The sequence below is a fragment of the Oncorhynchus masou genome, chromosome 30, assembly GCF_036934945.1.
Source record: "Oncorhynchus masou masou isolate Uvic2021 chromosome 30, UVic_Omas_1.1, whole genome shotgun sequence".
Classification (NCBI taxonomy): domain Eukaryota; kingdom Metazoa; phylum Chordata; class Actinopteri; order Salmoniformes; family Salmonidae; genus Oncorhynchus; species Oncorhynchus masou.
The window spans coordinates 32,451,070-32,471,148 of record NC_088241.1 but is presented as its reverse complement, the minus strand read 5'-3'; the positions used below and the strand labels follow the sequence as shown (position 1 = coordinate 32,471,148).

The following is a 20,079-nucleotide window of genomic DNA, read 5'->3' as shown; positions in this document are numbered from 1 at the left end:
CCATGGGACCACACAGCCGTCAAAGCGCTCAAGAAGGAGATGCGTTCTGTCTCCTAGAGATTAATATATTTTGGTGCGAAAAGTGCAAATCAATCCCAGAACAACAGCAAAATAACTTGTGAAGATGCTGGTCGAAACAGGTACAAAATATCTATATCTACAGTAAAACGAGTCCTATATCGACATAACCTGAAAGACCACTCAGCAAGGAAGAAGCCACTGCTCCAAATCCGCCATAAAAAAAGCCAGACTACGGTTTGCAACTGCACATGGGGACAAAGATCGTACTTTTTGGAAAAATGTCCTCTGTTCTGATGAAACAAAAATAGAACAGTTTGGCCATAATAACCACTGTTGTGTTTGGAGGAAAAAGGGGGAGGCTTGCAAGCCAAAGAACATCATCCCAACCGTGAAGCACAGGGGTGGCAGCATCATGTTGTGGGCGTGCTTTGCTGCAGGAGGGACTGGTGCACTTCACAAAATAGATGGCATCATGAGGGAGGAAAATGATGTCGGGATATTGAAGCAACATCTAAAGACATCAGTCAGGAAGTTAAAGTTTGGTCGCAAATGGGTCTTCCAAATGGAAAATGACTCCAAGCATACTTCCAAAGTTGTGGCAAAATGGCTTAAGGACAACAAAGGCAAGGTATTGGAGTGGCAATCACAAATCCCTGACCTCAATCCTATAGAAAATGTGTGGGCAGAACTGACAAAGCTTGTGTGAGCAAGGAGGCCTACAAACCTGACTCAGTTACACCAGCTCGGTCAGGAGGAATGGGCCAAAATTCACAACTTATTGTGGGAGGCTACCTGAAATGTTTGACCCAAGTTCAACAATTTAAAGGCAATGCTACCAAATACTAATTGAGTGTATGTAATTCTTCTGACCCACTGGGAAGGTGATGAAAGAAATTAAAGCTGAAATAAATAATTCTCTCAACTATTGTTCTGACATTTCACATTCTTAAAATAAAGTGGTGATCCTAACTGACCTTAAACAGGGAGTTTTTACTGGGATTAAATGTCAGGAATTGTAAAAAGCTGAGTTTAAATGTATTTGCCTAAGATGTATGTACACAAACTTGGTGTGCCTTAATACTCGTTATAGAGACAATATTCTCCACCCAACAGGTCCTGCCAACATCTCAAACCTAACCAGCCACTAGCAGAATAGACACAGATATCCCATCTGATCCAGTGCTAGGCAGACATGGGAGTGTTTTTCTATATTTGGCCATTCTACAAAAACCATGGGAACATCAAATACCTTTAATGGTGGCCAGTTACTGGGAAGGCCCTCTTATCTCTTCACTCCGGAGTGCAACTGGAGATTGTGAAGCAGGGTGAGCCATTCTGTAGGCTGTCTGCCCGTTGCATAATCTCAGTTCCATAACTCCCCCTCAACTCAACCTGCTGCTATCAAAGCATAGAGTTCCATCCCACTGGACACACACTGGTTGAATCAACATTGTTTCAACGTAATTTGTCAACATTGAGACGTGGCATCATCCTGGAAAATACATTTGATTTGAAAAATGTAATCAACCAGTACTGTTTTCATTTAATTTCAACCAGTGGTGTAAACATTGACATTAGGGTAAAACTTATACTTAAATACATTGACTTAACCTGACTGACAGGTTGTTGCATCAATCTAATTTCAACATAATCATCAGAACTATGTATATGTTGAAATTGTGTTCATCCTATAATGTCAAGTTGTACTGCAAAGAGGGTTTCTTCATTATATATAAAGGTTTTTTGGAGCTATGAAATTCTACAGAGTAGAATGTAATTTTGACTTGAGAATGTGTTCTATTTGAAACTCACTAAAGATACCCTAAAAGAAAATTACTCAAGTAAAAGTGAAAGTCACCCAGTAAAATACTACTTGAGTAAAAGTCTAAAAGTATTTGGTTTTAAATGTACTTAAGTGTCAAAAGTAAAAGTATAAATAATTGAAAATATTAAGCAAACCAGACGACACAATGTTATTGTTTTTTAAATTTACGCATAGCCAGGTGCACAGTTCAACACTCAAATTAAAGCATTTGTGTTAGTCCACAAGATCAGAGGCAGTAGGCATGACCAGGGATGTTCTCTTGATAAGTGTGTGAATTAGACAATTTTCCTGTGCTGCTGAGCATTCAAAATGTAATGAGTACTTTTGGGTGTCGGAAAATGAAAGGAGTAAAACGTACATTATTTTCTCTAGGAATGTAGTGGAGTAAAAGTTGTCAAAAATATAAATAGCAAAATAAAGTACAGGAACCCCAGAAAACGACTTAAGTAGCACTTTAAACCACGGGCCCAGAGCCACTGTAATTGTGCAATGCAGGTGGGATCACAGATGCACCACTTTCATTTGTCTCTTTTGTTGTGTCTGCCCATCTCACAACAGGAAGCCTTCAGTCATGTCAACAACAGGCTCCACTACAGCTCCCTGTTCTACTGCAACACTATAGACAGCTAGGCCTCCACAGGGAACCCAGCCAAATGACTAACCTCCATCAGTAACAACAACATTCTCTCAGTTTCTCCTCTGCTTTTTCTGAAGTGTCTTATTTCATTTTATTTTACTGTCATGTGACCATTTTTATTACCATGTGGGTATCAAAGCATCCTTCACTCATGCTGCCAAACATACCCTCGTAAAACTGACCATCCTACCGATCCTCGACTTCGGCGATGTCATTTGCTTAATAGACTGCATCCAATTTGTTGAGTAGTGTTGGAGGCTATCACAGTGCCATCCGTTTTGTCAACAAAGCCCCATATACTACACACCATTGCGACCTGTACACTCTCATTGTCTGGCCCTCGCTTCATACTCGTTGCCAAACCCATTGGCTCCAGGTCATCTACAAGTCTCTGCTAGGTAAAGCCCCGCCTTATCTCAGCTCACTGGTCACCATAGCAGCACGCGCTCCAGCAGGTATATCTCACTGGTCACCCCCAAAGCCAATTCTTCCCTTGGCCGCCTCTCCTTCCAGTTCTCTGCTGCCAATGACTGGAACAAACTGCAAAAATCCCTGAAGCTGGAGACTCTTACCTCCCTCACTAGCTTTAAGCACCAGCTGTCAGAGCAGCTCACAGATCATTGCACCTGTACATAACTCATCTGTAAATAGCCCATCCAACTACCTCATCCCCATACTGTATTTATTTATTTATCTTGCTCCTTTGCACCCAGTATGTCTACTTGCACATTCATCTTCTGCACATTCTACCATTCCAGTGTTTAATTGCTAAATTGTAACTACTTCACCACCATGGCCTATTTATTGCCTTAACTCTCTTATCCTACCTCATTTGCACATGCTGTATATAGGTGTTTTGTACTGTATTATTGATTGCATGTTTGTTTTGATGTTGAGTCTTTGCCTGACAAAGTGAATATTTCAGTTATCCCATACAAGCTTTTGTGCCAAATACATTACATTGTTACAGATGTCAAGCTCATGGGCATGTGGCAGCAATGTGTAGAAGGGAGGTTGCTAGGTGTGAGACAAAGGCATGTATAGTATTGGGGAAAGAAGCGGTATGTGTTAATGTAGGGGTGCCCATGGAGCTGGGATCAGAAATGTCTGGTGCGAGAGAGGCAAGTTGAGCTTACCATGGTTACAGTTTGGACACACCTACACATTCAAGAGTTTTTCTATATTTTTACTATTTTTTATAATATAGAATAATACTACTGCAGAGTGAATTAAATTGCAGCCAACAAGTGCTCAGCATATGTGGGAACTCCTTCAAGACTGTTGGAAAAGCATTCCATGCCAAGGGTGTGCAAAGCTGTCATCAAGGCAAAGGGTGAATACTTTGAAGAATCTCAAATATACAATAGATTTGTTTAACACTTTTTTTTGGTTACTTATTTCATAGTTTTGATGTATTCCCTATTATTCTGCAATAATAGGATTGCCAAACTTTTAACTGGTACTATATTCTTCAGTAAAATTGGCTTTTTACTGTTCATAGCAATGGTTATCAACTGTACCGCATGGATGGAATGTAAGTCACACAAAATGGATGTTGTGACAGCTGCAGAGAAGCATTTGGGTGTACAATATTTGACGTCAGAAGAGTTACAGGGTGGGTAAAAGGATGTTCTCATTCATTTAAATCTATTTAATTTGAGGACTTTCTTTGTTTGGTAGATAATATTCCTGTGTTTGTTAATGACGTGCTTTCCTAGCCCTGTTTGAAATAAAAGCTCATGTTCATTTATCCTTTCTACAGACCTTGATGTGTTTAGTTATTTGTGCTTTTGTGTTTTTATGGCCTTGTTTCGTCATCCATCTAATGGTCAAGTGAGAAAGATGGTCCTAGTTTTCTGATAGACAAGACACTCAACTGCAAAGCTGTCACAACCACACTGACATCCCTTTCAATCTTTTTCTGGTAATAATTAAAGTTCACAAGTAATCTACTTCACTAATGTTGTACTTATTGTTCACTTGAATTCTTCACGTCAAAACTTTGAGGAGAATGTCACAACATTAGGAGAACATGAGGGCCTCTATTTGTAACAAACATTTGAGAACTTTCATTCTGTGTGAAAGGAGAGGACTGTATCTGCCACATAGAGAATGATAGATACCTCTAGTGGACAAAAGGCTGTGGGCAGCACTGTTGAGGGCGGGACTTTCAACTTTATTGGCTGATCCCTCCTGGTGACCCTGTAGGAGTCAAGTTCAACCGGGTCATCAGGAGGGATCAGCCAATTTAGCTACTTATTGTTCACTTGAATTCTTCACGTCAAAACTTTGAGGAGAATGTCACAACATTAGGAGAACATGAGGGCCTCTATTTGTAACAAACATTTGAGAACTTTCATTCTGTGTGAAAGGAGAGGACTGTATCTGCCACATAGAGAATGATAGATACCTCTAGTGGACAAAAGGCTGTGGGCAGCACTGTTGAGGGCGGGACTTTCAACTTTATTGGCTGATCCCTCCTGGTGACCCTGTAGGAGTCAAGTTCAACCGGGTCATCAGGAGGGATCAGCCAATTGTGAAGAAGAAAATGGACTACTTAAAAATGCTGTCACAGACGCTATAATGGCACAGAAAGATGAGTCCTGGCACAAGCTGGAATAACTAGCGTTGCTAGGGATACCTCTGACTTTAGTCTATGGTGTGAATATTATTGGTGAATTAGCGCCATCTAACGGCAATGGAAATAACTGCCTGAGATCCTTTGGTCAAACTGACTTGAGAAATGCTTATCTTTCAGTGCAAGACAGTCGGTGACGAACAAACTTTTCCAAAAGACAGGTTGATTGATCTAACATTATATTCAGCTCTCTTTACTCTGTATAATGTTATGACAATTAACACAGGGGAGAAGAAGAGCGTATAAAACTGAGCCAGAAGGAATGCGTGGGAGAACTCACAACTGGAACAGCACCTGTGACCCAAGACATCCCATCCATCTTTCCTCTTCCTGGGATTTAGGTTGTGTGTGTGTGTGTCATAGGATTGTACAAGAACAACTGTGTGTGTGTGTGTGTTATAGATTGTATAAGAACAACAGTGGGTGTGTATGTGAATGAGTGCACAGGCATGTGTGTAGGTGCCTGTGCGCACATGTGCAAATGTTTACAAGAGAGCGAGAGAGAAAGGTCTCTGAGTTATGGGTCGGGATTGGTTGAACCATTGACCTGGCTGCATTCGGGCACCACAGAATATTTTGTACTGAGAGACCATGGCTTATGTATCAACATTGACACAATGGCCTGCGACACACTTTACATTATGACAAATGCACTGTGTTGCAAAAGTTTGGTATTATCTTAAAGGTTAATTTGAAAAAAGTTTATCTGTGAATTCAAGCTATCTAGAATGTAATATAACACTTTTATTAAAGGCAAATAAAAGCTTAAAGGATCTCCATAACATAACACTCTCTTTTTAGAAAACGTAACAGCAAGTAACAGGACCTCTGCAATCGCACCCTAAACAGTGATCCTATTATACTACGCCATCTCTCCATCAGTTAATATTTCACTTCAGCCTCCCAGGTCCACAGAATGAGAGATGTTTCCATTTCATGTCTGTCATTTCCAGGCCTGTGTGCTACTTGTATGGTGATAAGCGTGTGACTGACTAGGAGTGTCATTTGTCACTGTCCACCTCTGAGGGACAGCCACAGATTGACAACGTAGGGCTAAGGGGAAAATACACAGGTATGCACTCACGCATGGACACAAACACACAGACACAATCACACACGTCACATCATTTCAGAGCATGTCATTTTATGAAAATGTGTTGAGTGTACAAATCTGGCGACGATGCAGCATATTGCACATACAGTAGGCAACACCGTAGCGATATTAATGTGATCCTTCCTTTTGATTTTATTCAAAAATAGTTTTGTGTTAAAATGTTAGTGCTTTTCCATTTTTAAAACTGGGTATTCCGTTTCTTTGCTTAGGGTCCTTACATCATCCTCGTGTTATGAAAGAAGAACAACTCAAACACAAAATAAACTTTGAAAAGAAACTAAATTCTTTCAACCACAACAACACATCAAAGTATCCCCCAACAACCAATTATCAATGCTCTTCCTGCTCCCCCAGCTAGAGAGCTCTCCAGGGAGTTTGACGTGCTCCCGGCAGGTTTGGCATGTCAGAAGGTGCCTCTTTATGGCCTGTCTGTCCCCCCTGCTGCTCTGAGTCTTCTGACCACATGTTGATGTCCTCAAGGTACACTGAAGATTTTATGAGAAAGTGTGTAGTGTAGTTGAGAAACTGAGAAGAAACACCAAGGCCTTATTTTACTCCACTTAATTGTACAATCATTTCCCCCTGCACATGTGATTCCACCATTCCTTGGACATCCGCAGAGTAAGTATATCTTCTCCTTTCTAATCCCAGCCCTCCCCTTTGCGCCTCATCTTCCAAAACGTGAGACAGTTAAACACGAGACAGACTAACACTGTAACCGAGAGGTTTTTTTTTAAAGGAGAGCGGGGGAATCGCTGTTGTCTCTACAGCCATACCAGAGGAGCAAAACAAAAGAGCTGTACCTGTAGGATAATAATGGGAGCGGATAGCTTTGATGTGGGCCAGAAAGAGAGAGTAGTTTGATGAAATATTGATGTTTCTCTTTTTTTAACTGTGTCCTGTGGGATCTCTGTTTGCTTTCAGGATGTGTGAAGTGTGTGTAGTGCTCTAGTCCACATTGCTGCTGCTGTTACTGCAGGAGAATGGACTGGGCTATCAGTTGAAGGAGTCTTATTGGTCCTAATGGTCCTTAATGTGCATGGAAGGCCCCCTTGACAAGGTGGAAAGGTTGGTCGGGATCAAAAGGAGAGAGGTCTTTTTGTTGTTCTTCTCCAATTAATATTAGCCAGTAGATTTACAGTTGTGGGTCTGACAACAAATGACTTAAAATGTCTGGGATAAATGCTGTATTGTCAATTTCCTGTCAACATTCAGCCAGAAGGGTGTGAATCCTTATGTAGTGTGTATGAATACTCAATAGTAAGTGTGTATAGTAGAGGAAGAATGTTCACTTGAACATTGACAACTTTGTCATCGTGGGTGGGGGGCAGGTAGCCTAGTGGTTAGAGCGTTGGGCCAGTAACTGAAAGGTTGCTAGAACGAATCCCTGAGCTGACAAGGTAAAAATATATTGTTCTGCCCCTGAACAACGCAGTTAATCCATTGTTCCTAGGCCGTCATTGTAAATAACAATTTGTTGTTAACTAACATGCCTAGTTAAATAAAGGTAAAATAAAATAAATAAAAATGTCATAGTTGAAGAAACTCTCCTCAGCAAAGTGAAATAATACTTTTCTGATATAATACTTTTCTGACCCAATATTCAAATCCTTACTTACTTACTTAGCCTAATATCAGGGAGCGTGTAACACGATTTCCAATAGTGGCTCCAGAAGTTTGATTTGAGTTTGTAGGAAAGTGAACCACATTATTCCAGCAACAAAGAGGATGTCCACGCATGGAGAATAATTATGAATATTGATAATCGCCTTGAGAGCTTTTGTCTGAATGCTAAGAGAGAGCAACACACGCTCCAACAGGCCCAAAGAAAGAAGAGAGGGTAAAAAAAAAACTAGTGAGATTAAACTCTGGCTCTCACGCTCACGTTCGTACACATATAGAGATACCCAGCACACATAATGACTTCTGCTGAGGAGAGCTGCGATTATTTAAACTTAAAGGAAAGGAGAGCGGGAAGGAGGGAGAGAAAGGGGGAGAAAGGAAGACGGACTACTTCAGAGGAGCCAGGGGCAGGAGACAGGGCTGGGTAGGGTCTCGCGTTTAAGTGGAATTAACATGCTTTTCCATTGGAGCCCATTAGATAGTCATATTCATGCCACACATGGCTCCAAACCCCCTCACTTTGATTATTCCCGTTTAATCCGCCCTGATAAGGGGGTGCAGGCGTCGTCGTTTCATTATGTCGTCATTTGGAAGCTGCACGAGAACCCTTGGGATGTTATCACAGGGAAATTGCTTAAATAGCCGAAGTGGATATAGTTTTGCGTTTATTATTTCTGACAGATTCAAAATAACCCTGCAAATATCCCTCTCTGCGATTATAAGGGGGAGGGGCACTGAGCGCCTGTTATCAGTCATGCACGCTAATGGGCCACTCATAGACACCTGATATACCTCCAGCAGGCACAGAGAGACAGGAGAGAGAGCAGAGTAACGGAGAGAGAGAGAGCAGAGAGAGAGGTTTTATCTCAGTTGTGTCTTCACTGTTTGCTCTTTGGTTTGGCAGATGGCTGCGAGGCCTCAGTGTGTGTGTGTGTGTGTGTGTGTGTGTATGTGTGTGTGTGTGTGTGTGTGTGTGTGTGTGTGTGTGTGTGTGGAGGAGCACTTGAACCCTGTATACACAGCTCTAGGGTGGATGGGGCCTAATGCTCTCTTCAGGAGTAGATTAGTGGTCAGTAAAGCAGTTCTTGTGGTGTGTTAATTTGGCCCCAGTAACTCTGGCCCCTCTGTTCCCTGACACATTGGGAAGCAGGGACCACTGGTAGCCCTAGTCTGTTTGCTGCCTTGTCAGGCCTTGTCATGGAGAATAATTGAGTAGCAAACAAGTGGGGATCAAGTAAACAGTAATGGGCACTCTGTCAATTGAAAATAGTGAAAAAAACAAGGCTAAACGAGTCCCAGCAGAGAATGTCATTGGGGCTTTTTAGTCAAATCCTGAGTTAAAGTTGTAATTAAAAAAGCATTACAATATGTGAATGTATTGTCTTATTCATGAAATGAAAGCTTTAAAATATACTCTATTGGTTCAGAAGGAGTGGAAAACTGTTCCTTATATTGGGACCCTTGGTATTAACTTGAGAGGAGACTGCATGTAGTTAGGGTTGCACAACTCACTGAACAAGCCTGCCATTTTCTTGGTAAGAACCCAAAATAGAGCCCTATTCCTTACGTAATGCACTACTTTTGACTGGGGCCCATTGGGCTCTGGTCAAAAGTAGTGCGCTATTTAGGGAATAGGGTGCCATTTGGGACTTAGCATTGGTATGTCCAATGCAATGCTAGAGGTCAAATCTGGATGGATATCATATGCTTCTCTGCTAACATATCCCTTTCACTGTGACATCTGTCCAATAAGAGAGAATTGGAGACAAAAATTAAACACTGTATTGCCAAGTAATGATTGTATATTACTTGTGTAAGTTAGACATAGATCATTGCATGATATTTCAATGAGATCATGACATTACTTTTGGGGAAAAGACTGTTCTAGTATTAAATGTATATTTGTTGTAATGTATCAATCAGTGTGTAGATGAAGACAAACAAATTAATGTGTATGTTACAGTTTATAACCATTCTGTTTTATTCAAACACAATTCCAAAAAGCCTCCGAAATTAATCACAATATATGTACTGAGAATATACTGTTTGTTTGTTTGTATGTCTTGTTAAACCATGTAATATTAGTGTGTGTGTGTCACTCTCTCTCTTTCTCTCTCTTGGTATGTGTGTGTGTCTATCTCTTTCTCTCTGTGTGCCTGCCTTGGTGTGCACCTCCCTGACTGCAGTAGATCTCAGGTCTGGAACAAACAGTAGATCCTCCTTAATTGGGGTGAGATTTGGGGCTTAGACGGGGCCAAGAAGGGACCCCTCACCCCTTTCTTTCTCCTCCAGAATCGCTTTGGCTCCAGAGGTGCTTTTGATGTGTGTTTTGGCTCTCTGAGTTCTACTTTGGAATATGTTCTTGGGAGACCATTGGTTACTTGCCTCCAGGCAGAATCTCAATCCCTAGGATCCTAGCCCTCTTTGATGAAATACTTTCGGGAGTTGCTAACCCCACTGATGCCAATGTGCACCCCCACCTCCCTCTCTTCATCCCTCCTTCCCCTCACCCCACACCCCTCCTACTATCTCCCCTGACCTCCCCTGCTCCTCCGATCATTCTCTTTGAGAGACTCATGCAACAAGGACTTTATCTTGGTGTAGTCTAGTCCAGCTGAGCACAAGCCTTCACAAACAGACAGGCGGATTAGCCATGTTTTACAGGGGACCTTTGACTAGGCACTCCATGTTGCTTGGTTTGCTGTTGTCACAGTCACTTATTGGCCACTTCATGCTTGCTGCTTATAATTCTGTAGAATATCCCTTCTTCTATTCTATTATATCTGTAAAGCTGAAGCTGTACAGATTCCGCGATAGACATGTACATGTAATTTCCGATTGAGCCGACATAAGCAGCGTTTACCTAAAAATTTCAATTACGCTGCAAAGCTGAATGTCCGTGACGCAGATTGAATAGAGATCTCACTGAATTTTTCCCAGAGGAAAGTTCAGTCTGTACAAACTATGTTACATTTACTAGGCCTCCTTGCTCGCACACGCTTTTTGAGTTCTGCCCACAAATGTTTCTGTAGGATGGGGGCAGGGCTTTGTGATGGCCACTCCAATACATTGACTTTGTTGTCCTTGAGCCATTTTGCCACAACTTCGGAAATATGCTTGGGGTCATTGTCCATTTGGAAGACCCTTTGCAACCAAGCTTTATCTTCTAGACTGTTGTCATGAGATGTTGCTTCAATATATCCACATAATTTTACTTTCTCATGATGCCATCTATTTTGTGAAGTGCACCAGTCCATCAGGCAGAAAAGCACCCCCACAACATAATGCTGCCATCCCCGTGCTGCACGGTTGGGATGGTGTTCTTCGGCTTGCAAGCATCCCCCTTTTTCTTCCAAACATATCGATGGTCATTATGGCCAAACAGTTCTATTTTTGTTCTTTGTCCCCATGTGCAGTTGCAAACTGTAGTCTAGCTTTTTTTATGGTGGTTTTGGAGCAGTGGCTTCTTCCTTGCTGAGCGGCCTTTCAGGTTATGTCGATATAGGACTTGTTTTACTGTGAATATAGATACTTTTGTACCTGTTTCCTCCAGCATCTTCACAAGGTCCTTTGCTGTTGTTCTGGGATTGATTTGCACTGTTCACACCAAAGTTTGTTCATCTCTAGGAGACAGAATGCATTTCCTTCCTGAGCGGTATGACGGTTGCGTGGTCCCATGGTGTTTATACTCACATACTATTGTTTGTACAGATGAATGTGGTACCTTCAGGCATTTGGAAATTAATCCCAAGGATGAACCAGACTTGTGGAGGTCTACAATTATTTTTCTGAGGTCTTGGCTGATTTCTTTTGATTTTCCCATGATGTCAAGCAAAGAGCACTGAGTTTGAAGGTAGGCCTTGAAAAACATCCACAGGTACACCTCCAATTGACTCAAATGATGTCAATTAGCCTATCAGAAGCTCCTAAAGCAATGACGTAATTTTCTGGAATTTTCCAAGCTGTTTAAAGGCGTAGTCAACTTAGTGTATGTAAACTTCTGACCCACTGGAATTGTGATACAGTGAATTGTAAGTGAAATGATCTGTCTGTAAACAATTGTTGGAAAAATTACTTGTGTCATGCACAAAGAAGATGTCCTAACCGACTTTCCAAAACTATAGTTTGTTAACAAGACATTTGTGGAGTGGTTGAAAAATGTTTTTTAATGACTCCAACCTATGTGTATGTAAACTTCTGACTTCAACTGTATGTAAGTCATAATGATCTATATAGGTAAATACTCTCTCTATACTCTCTCTATGCGATACACAAATCACAACAATTGGAAAATAATTGTTACAGGGAACATTGATTTGACCATTATCCTGCTTGACGCAACTGCATTTCATTTGTATTTTTCCCCCTTCTTCTTAGTGGAGACCGTGACGCAATACCCCACTACCATAACTTATGGAGTCAAAATTCCCACATTTGGGGAATTCGCATGGGGTCAGCACGGCCGGGCTTCATCCTAGGTGAGCCTCTCTCGTGACCAAGATGTCTCCCCTGCCAGGTATATATAACTGCATTTCTGTGGTGCCTCTACAACATATAGAGTGACATGCTCTGTTGTTGTGATACCTAAATAGAATAATCCACTGTAGGTCTAGATCTAGATCACGTTGTCCTGTGGTCTACATATGCATCCCAAATGACACCCTATTCCCTTTATAGGGCATTACTTTTGACCAGGACCAATAGGGAATAGGGTGCTAATTGGGATAAAATGACCTCTTGACCACACACACACACACACCGTCAAATCCTGCTTAAATGATTAACTGGGGATTTTGCACATCTTCATTGATTGATACAGAACCGTGTAGACCTCTCTTACTACATAATTTCCCTGTATATTGATCATACCTAACACTACAGGAAAGCTTTTCCCCCTCCTTACCGTAACATTAGGTCTCATTCAGAAGGCTTGCCCAGGGGACCACACGCCCACTTTCCGCAGCATGACTTTCCTCCGCATAAATCGTCAGTTTCCCTATCAAAAGAAGCAAGATACATCACATAATTGCCCTTCATTCGTGAATGGGATTTTATATTTGGAAAACCCAGAGCAAGTGACCTATGTCAATTGGCTGTTTTTTTAGGTTGAATGTATAATTGCAGAAAGGTAAAACTGTTGTAAGTAGGCTGCTATGTAACTATGTGTACCTACTCTCTGAAACTACTCTCTACTTTCCCTTTCCTAATGTAAAGAGGGATCAGGTTAAACATAAGCCTACTTTATGCTTATCTGAAGGCGGAAGCCAGATGAGCTCGCTGAGGCACCCCCGGTTCCATCCACGATGGCACCCGGACCCGACGTCACCAACCAAAACAAAAAACAAAACTCCCTGATTCTTCTTTTAGTGGTGTCAGCATTCTGTGAAGATCAACGCTGGAGACGAGAAGCAGGTACAGGGAGTGAACATCTAATGAAATACGGACATGAAATAGGACAGGACAGAGTCTGGACATGAACACAACGGCATTAATGCTGACACAGGGAACCAACGGATGGACAAACAGAAATAGACGGGGCAATCAACAAGGGAAGGAGTCCAGGTGAGTCCAATGAGTCCAGTGCTGCACGTAATGATGGTGACAGGTGTGCGTAATGAAGGGCAGCTTGGTGCCCTTGACAGCCAGAGAGGGAGAACGGGAGCAGGCGTGGCAGATTTAGAGAGCTGAGCCACAGCGACCCACACACCAGATTTAGAGAGCTGAGCCACAGTGACCACACTCCAGGTTAAAGAGAGCTGCGCCACAGCGACCCACACACAGATTTAAAGAGCTGAGCCACAGTGACCACACTCCAGGTTTAGAGAGCTGAACCACAGCATCCCACACTCCAGGTTTAGAGAGCAGAACCACAGAGACCCACATTCCAGGTTTAGAGAGCTGAGGCACAGTGACCCACACTCCACGTTTAGAGAGCTGAACCACAGAGACCCACATTCCAGGTTTAGAGAGCTGAGGCACAGTGACCCACACTCCAGGTTTAGAGAGCTGAACCACAGAGACCCACATTCCAGGTTTAGAGAGCTGAGGCACAGTGACCCACACTCCAGGTTTAGAGAGCTGAACCACAGAGACCCACACTCCAGGTTTAGAGAGCTGAGGCACGGTGACCCACACTCCAGGTTTAGAGAGCTGAGCCACAGTGACCCACACTCCAGGTTTGGGAGAGAGAAGAATAAAGAAGGAAACTTATGTACTTATTGGAATAGCATTCAACCCACAAATAAATGCAAACAGATAATTTATGCTCAGTGGTGTGAAGTACTTAAGTAGCAATACTTTAAAGCACTACTTAAGTAGTTTTTTGCGGGTATTTGTACTTTACTTTGACAACTTTTACTTTTACTTCACTACATTTCTAAAGAAAATTATTTCATTTTTACTCCATACATTTTCCGTGAGACCCAAAAGTACTTGTTACATTTTGAATGCTTAGCAGGACAGAAAATCCAATTCACACACTTATCAAGAGAACATCCCTGGTCATCCCTACTGCCTCGGATCTGTTGGACTTACTAAACACAAATGCTTTGTTTTTAAATGATGTCTGAGTGTTGGAATGTGACCCTGGCTATCCGTAAATAAATGAAAACAAGAAAATTGTGCCATCTGGTTTGCTTAATTCTTATTTTACCTTTATTTAACTAGGCAAGTCAGTTAAGAACAAATTCTTATTTTCAATGTCAGAACAGTGGGTTAACTGCCTGTTCAGGGGCAGAATGACAGATTTGTACCTTGTCAGCTCGGGGATTTGAATGTTCAACCTTTTGGTTACTAGGTCAATGCTCTAACCACTAGGCTACCCTGCAGCCCTGGCATTAGGAATTTTTAATTATTTTTACTTTTAATACTTAAGTATATTTTAGAAACTACATGTACTTTTGATACTTAAGTGTATGTACAAACAAATACTTTTAGACTTCTACTCAATTAGTATTTTAGTGGGTGACTTTTACTTGAGTCATTTTCTATGAAGGTATCTTTACTTTTACTCAAATATGAGTGCTTTTTCCACCACTGCTCATGCTTAATTAACATTAATTATTCATAACAGATACTATAAGATTAAATAATATTCATATTCATAGGATGAATTCATAGGATGATTAATTAAATGAACTCAGACTAAATAAAACCATACGCACCTTATCCTGCTTATTTATAATGCTGCATTATTGTTTGGGTGAAGAATAAATAGGTCTAAACGCAATTGAATACAGTTGTGTTATAGCCACTGGATTCTGGGCCACTGGTGTTGATGAAACTATTATGAATAACAAGACAATACTGGCACTAAAGATCACAAACTTCATCCTGAAGTAGAGGCAGCTGAGTGAACTTTGTGAGTATTTGCCAATCCTTTGCAATTTTGTGGGACTGGTACTGTACAACAGTTCATTCGTTCCATCCGTGTCTGCACCGTCTCAAGTAAATTGCGGCCCGGAGCAGAGAGGCAGGGAGGGGGAACAGGGGGAGAATAGAAAGGAAGGGGGGTATAGAGCGAGGGAGCCCGATCTGAAGACAAGGGAGGAGTCAGGCAAGGGAAAGAGAAGCTGGATTTCCACATTTCGCCCTATTCTCTTCGAAAAGCATACTTAATGTAATACCAACAGTCCACGAGTTTTTGCAAACACATGTTTTCTTATTCATACAGGTTTAATATCTGATATCGGGCAGGTAATGTATGGGGTTCACGGTATTAGCTCAGTTTTCGCTCTATTCAGCAAACTGTGAAAAGAAGAAAGACGCGGAGAAGAAGGAAAAGTCTGGCAGAGCGGAGTTGGAGTTGAGACGTCAAGTCACATAGTCACATAGATGCACATCTGCAACAAGCGAGAAAAGACTTCACTTACGAGAAGACAAAAAAAGTTCAAGAATTATAGGAGGGGAAACATCATTCGAACACGTAAGTGCAAAAAACACAGCGAGTCATAATGAACTGTTTCCCTCGAACATTTTGTGATTTGCTGGCTTTGAACATGTTAAATAGAAAACAAGTTTATTTCAAAAACTGTCGAGAGGCATCACGTTTAAAATAAATCATAGAAGTCCACAAATCGGGTGGGGGGGGGGGTGATGATGATATATATAAACAGAAATTAGTATGAAAACACAACCTATTCACTAATATACTCACTTGCACAATATAAACTACTTTAGACGCAGCGTAACGTATACTAACACTCTATATTTTGCTGGATGTTGTCTACTTTCTTTAAAGTTACAAGTTGACCCATTGCACATTTTCGAAACTTTGCTGATGCATTTTCTTAGAAGGTGATAGACACTTGGCAATGGTTCTTATTCCCGCAAATCTGATTTAAAGGTGTGTTAAGGTTATTTGATGGAAGGTTTATACATTTTAAGTTTGTGTATTGGATACACTTGAATGCAAAAGTAATTGCATTGCTCAGAATTGTGATATTGGCTGAAACTTATTTTGGAACTTCCAATACTAACACAAAAACACTTTTGCCCAAAGACACGCATGGGAGGCATGCATATTTACATGTGATCACATTTCAGCAGGATTTTTACCATGTTATCGATTCGGTCTCTTATTCATGAGGCCTAATATGAGTTATGCCTGGATTGATGTACTATACTTTTATAGACTATTGTTCAGAATCACATAGCCTATTCACAACAAAAAAATCTAATGCAACCACTGAAGTCCCCATTTCTACAATCAAAATATGAAAGTAAGCCCACGTTTATTTTACAATGCCATAGGCACATTTTAACGATTATACAGGCATGTAGACCTATATAATGAACATTGTAGGCCCATCGTGTTTGACAATAGAAAATCAACCAGGTTTTATCAAATGAAATGGAACAGTTCGCAATAGAAAATGTAATTTATCTGTTTAAGTAGCCTACACTAGAGGCTACTTTTGAAAAGCCCTTATATTCGCGCGTCCACATTTGGATTACTTTCCGTTAATATTTTATTGACCTGGTTATAATTAGACCTACTTATTATGCTTAGCATTTTTTGTGTGTCTTTTATCCATTTTGTTTTTTTTTATCGTATGTAATTTTCGGTCACTTAGGCTGTGTATCATGGCAGCGTGCCTTCACATGCGGAGATATTTGTTTTAAACTTTTCCTTCTGCTCGCAGCCAGCTGTTCCACATTTTATCTGCTTGTCAGGTTCGGTGTGAGTGACTGGTGGACCGTTTGTGTCTCGGGTTTCACGCCGCCATACAAACGACAATGGTTCGAGGCGTTTAGCCGTGCGGTGACGGCTCAGACAAACCTTCTTTGACACTTGGCAAATTATTAACGTAGATCTACAGCAACTGGCAGTAAATATTTGAATGCAAAATAACAACATGTTAATAGTTTGTGCAGATTAAAGATTTTATTTATTTTTAACCTCGGGTTAAGAACATGACCATCTGGATTGGCCAGTTTTAGGCCCCTATGAGATCTCTCTTGTGCTGCTTTTAAGAAGGAAAGAAAAATGACAAGAACATAGGGCCTATAACCCACTAACTTTAGTGATCGTTTTTACGCATAATTTTGTTTGCATTATCCCAAATCTTTATGCACTATTTTGAAATCATATGCTCAGTATTTAATCATTTAATTGATAATGGAACCCCCCAACTATGTTTTATGAAATAATATTTGATTAGAGTATGAACATCAAGGAAGCCATAAACCTATATTTTAGCGTAAGTCTCAATATCCCAATATAATATTGTTCCTAATCAAAACTAGTGTTTTCAACAGTAATATGGTTCATTGTTATCCTTATCTATCCATGAAACGAAATCTAAATGACATTTTATCATTAATGCATTTTTGCATATATGATATGATATGTAATTTTAATCAAGAGAAAGTTTGCTTGCAAAAATCCACATGTTATACCTCAATTTGATAAGGCCTACCAGCATTTTAAAACTATCATCTGTTATTTTATTTAGTGAGGATGCAATGGACTTAATAAACATACTTCAATTGATATATTTCTGGTATTTTGCTATCAAGTTTTATTTTTGTAGTGATTGATGGTCGACAGAAAGCTCTATGCCAGAGTGCATTTCTCATGATGAATGTGTGATTGCTTACCCCCAGATAAAATGATCACCAAAGCAACATTAAATGTAATTACATTAATTTGAGCCCTATTTAGCTTTAATGGATAGCTGATATTTTCCACGTGAAAACGGTGTTCAGAAACAACCACACATTGGCTCTAAGTACATGCCTATATGTGTATGGCGCTGGATATAATTTATGATTTAATCATATTAAATATGAATGATATCTGATGAACACACTCAGTAATATAAATATGTATGGCGTTACAGTTTTACATCTCCAAAACAGAACGGAGCTCAGCTAGGGGCTGTAGCTTCACTTGAACAGGTGCATTTTTACAAAACAAGGACTGCATGTCAAATGATTCAGTAACAGTAATAAATACACACAATGTTTAAAAAAAGGCGAAAAAGGCCTGTTTTTTTCCCGTTCACCGGCCAAGATGAATCAATGCCCGTCTGATGAAGGGAAAAATCTGTAACTCACAGTACCACAGATAGGGAAGGAAAGGCACGGATAACCCGTATTCCTCCCTCCCTATTCCTCCTCAGTGCTTCTGATAGCAGAACAGCCCTTTATCTCTATATTAGCATACCTTTACATTCAATTATGCATAGCTGCGAAACACCAGGCAGTGACCTCCTGACCTTTCTAACTTGCCCAAAATGGGGCCTGTTACACAAGCAGATGTTAATGCACAAAGATGACACACTATTACCCTTAAATTAAGGGCCTTTCAAATCCACTATTCTAGGCAGGCCTCTTGTCTTTAGGCTCTTTTATATCCTAGAGGAAGAATACCTGTTAAAAGGTGTGTATGCATGAGGCCCTAATGACATCTGTTGTTGTGGTAATGGCACTCAATAAAGACCCAGTCAGAGGTACCAAGTGTATTGTTGTATGAGGGTATTCTAGGGTAAGTTGATTTAATCTAAGGTAACATGTACCAAGGCTTTTTTTGTGTGCGTTTATTTACATTTTTGGTTTGATGTGTTGTGGATACGTCGGTGTGTGGCAGATATAGTTTGTGATTTATTTTGTGGTACTCAAAGGTTGTTATAGTTGGTCACAGATGATAATATGATGAAAGGTTTATCTGTGTCTTTCAATGGAAGCTCAACTCTTTAGCAGAGCGCTAAGTACTTCTATCCCACAAACCACAGTTTACATTAGCAGGTGAGGCGCCGTTACCTCAGCTATTTAGAGCATGTTGGGCAGAAATAAATAAACACACTATCACAATAGTTACCCAATCAAAGTTTGGAATCTTTCCCCTAAGTGATTTGATTCGCCAACGCTGCCCTGTGAATATAGACACTACATGAATAGATGGCCCCCAATAGGAATCCTTCACTTTGATGATTCTGAACTTTGATATATTGACATCAAATGGAAAAGTTACAGTGGGGAAAAGAAAGAGAATGGAGAGAGATTGAGAGAAAAAAGGCAGCGAGACAAGAGACAGAGGTGTGTGTGTGTGTGTGTGTGTGTGACGTGTGAGTGACTCCTTCACCTCCTTGTAAAAAGTTGGGGCCGTGGCAGTATGCCGCTGAGTGTAGTCTACATCAAAGTGTCTGGATGCATTTGCGTGTGAGCAGGCAGGAGGCAGGCAGGCAGGCAGGCAGGCGGGCGCGAGGCGCGGCTCAGCATGAGGGGCTTCTCCTTGGCCCTCATAATCCCCAGGCCCAGCCATCCCTTCAGGGCATGCCTCAGATCTGGCTCTCCAAGCTCTCCGCATGGACGTACCCAGCCTCTGCCGGCCGATTTAATATGCTATGTGTTCCTGCTCCCCTCCACCTTCACCAGCAGCGTCCTAGAGCGGGACCCCATTCACCCCCATTCCCTGATTCAAGGAGTCCCACTTAAGGCACCTTTCATTGGGCACGTCTTTGCACAGTGAGGGGGTGGGATGGGTGATCTGATGATAATAATTTGGTGGGTGCTTATATTTGTCACATTTCACACATGTACAAGTGTGTATTAATGAGCATCTGTGAATTGGAAATGTGTATTTTGCATATCCCATCTGTCCCTGAGACACCCTCGGAGAGTCGGGTCACGGCCAGGGTCTGGCATTATCAATGGGGACCCTGGAGCAATTGCGGTTAAGTGCCTTGCTCAAGGGCACATCAACATATTTTTCACCT

General features: G+C 41.1%; 1 protein-coding gene and 1 pseudogene across 3 annotated transcripts in view; one reads left to right on the top strand and one right to left on the bottom strand.

The window, feature by feature from the left end:
- Positions 1-12,234: 12,234 nt before the first annotated feature.
- Positions 12,235-12,382, bottom strand: LOC135523247 (U1 spliceosomal RNA; annotated as a pseudogene).
- A 3,023-nt stretch (positions 12,383-15,405) lies between these two features.
- LOC135522535 (transcriptional activator GLI3-like) overlaps positions 15,406-20,079 on the top strand; it is a 174,901-nt gene continuing 170,227 nt past the window's right edge. For all 3 annotated transcript variants that reach the window (XM_064948888.1, XM_064948889.1, XM_064948887.1), the window contains exon 1: positions 15,406-15,782. The gene's annotated coding sequence lies outside the window, so the exon portion shown is untranslated. The remainder of the gene's footprint in view (positions 15,783-20,079) is intronic.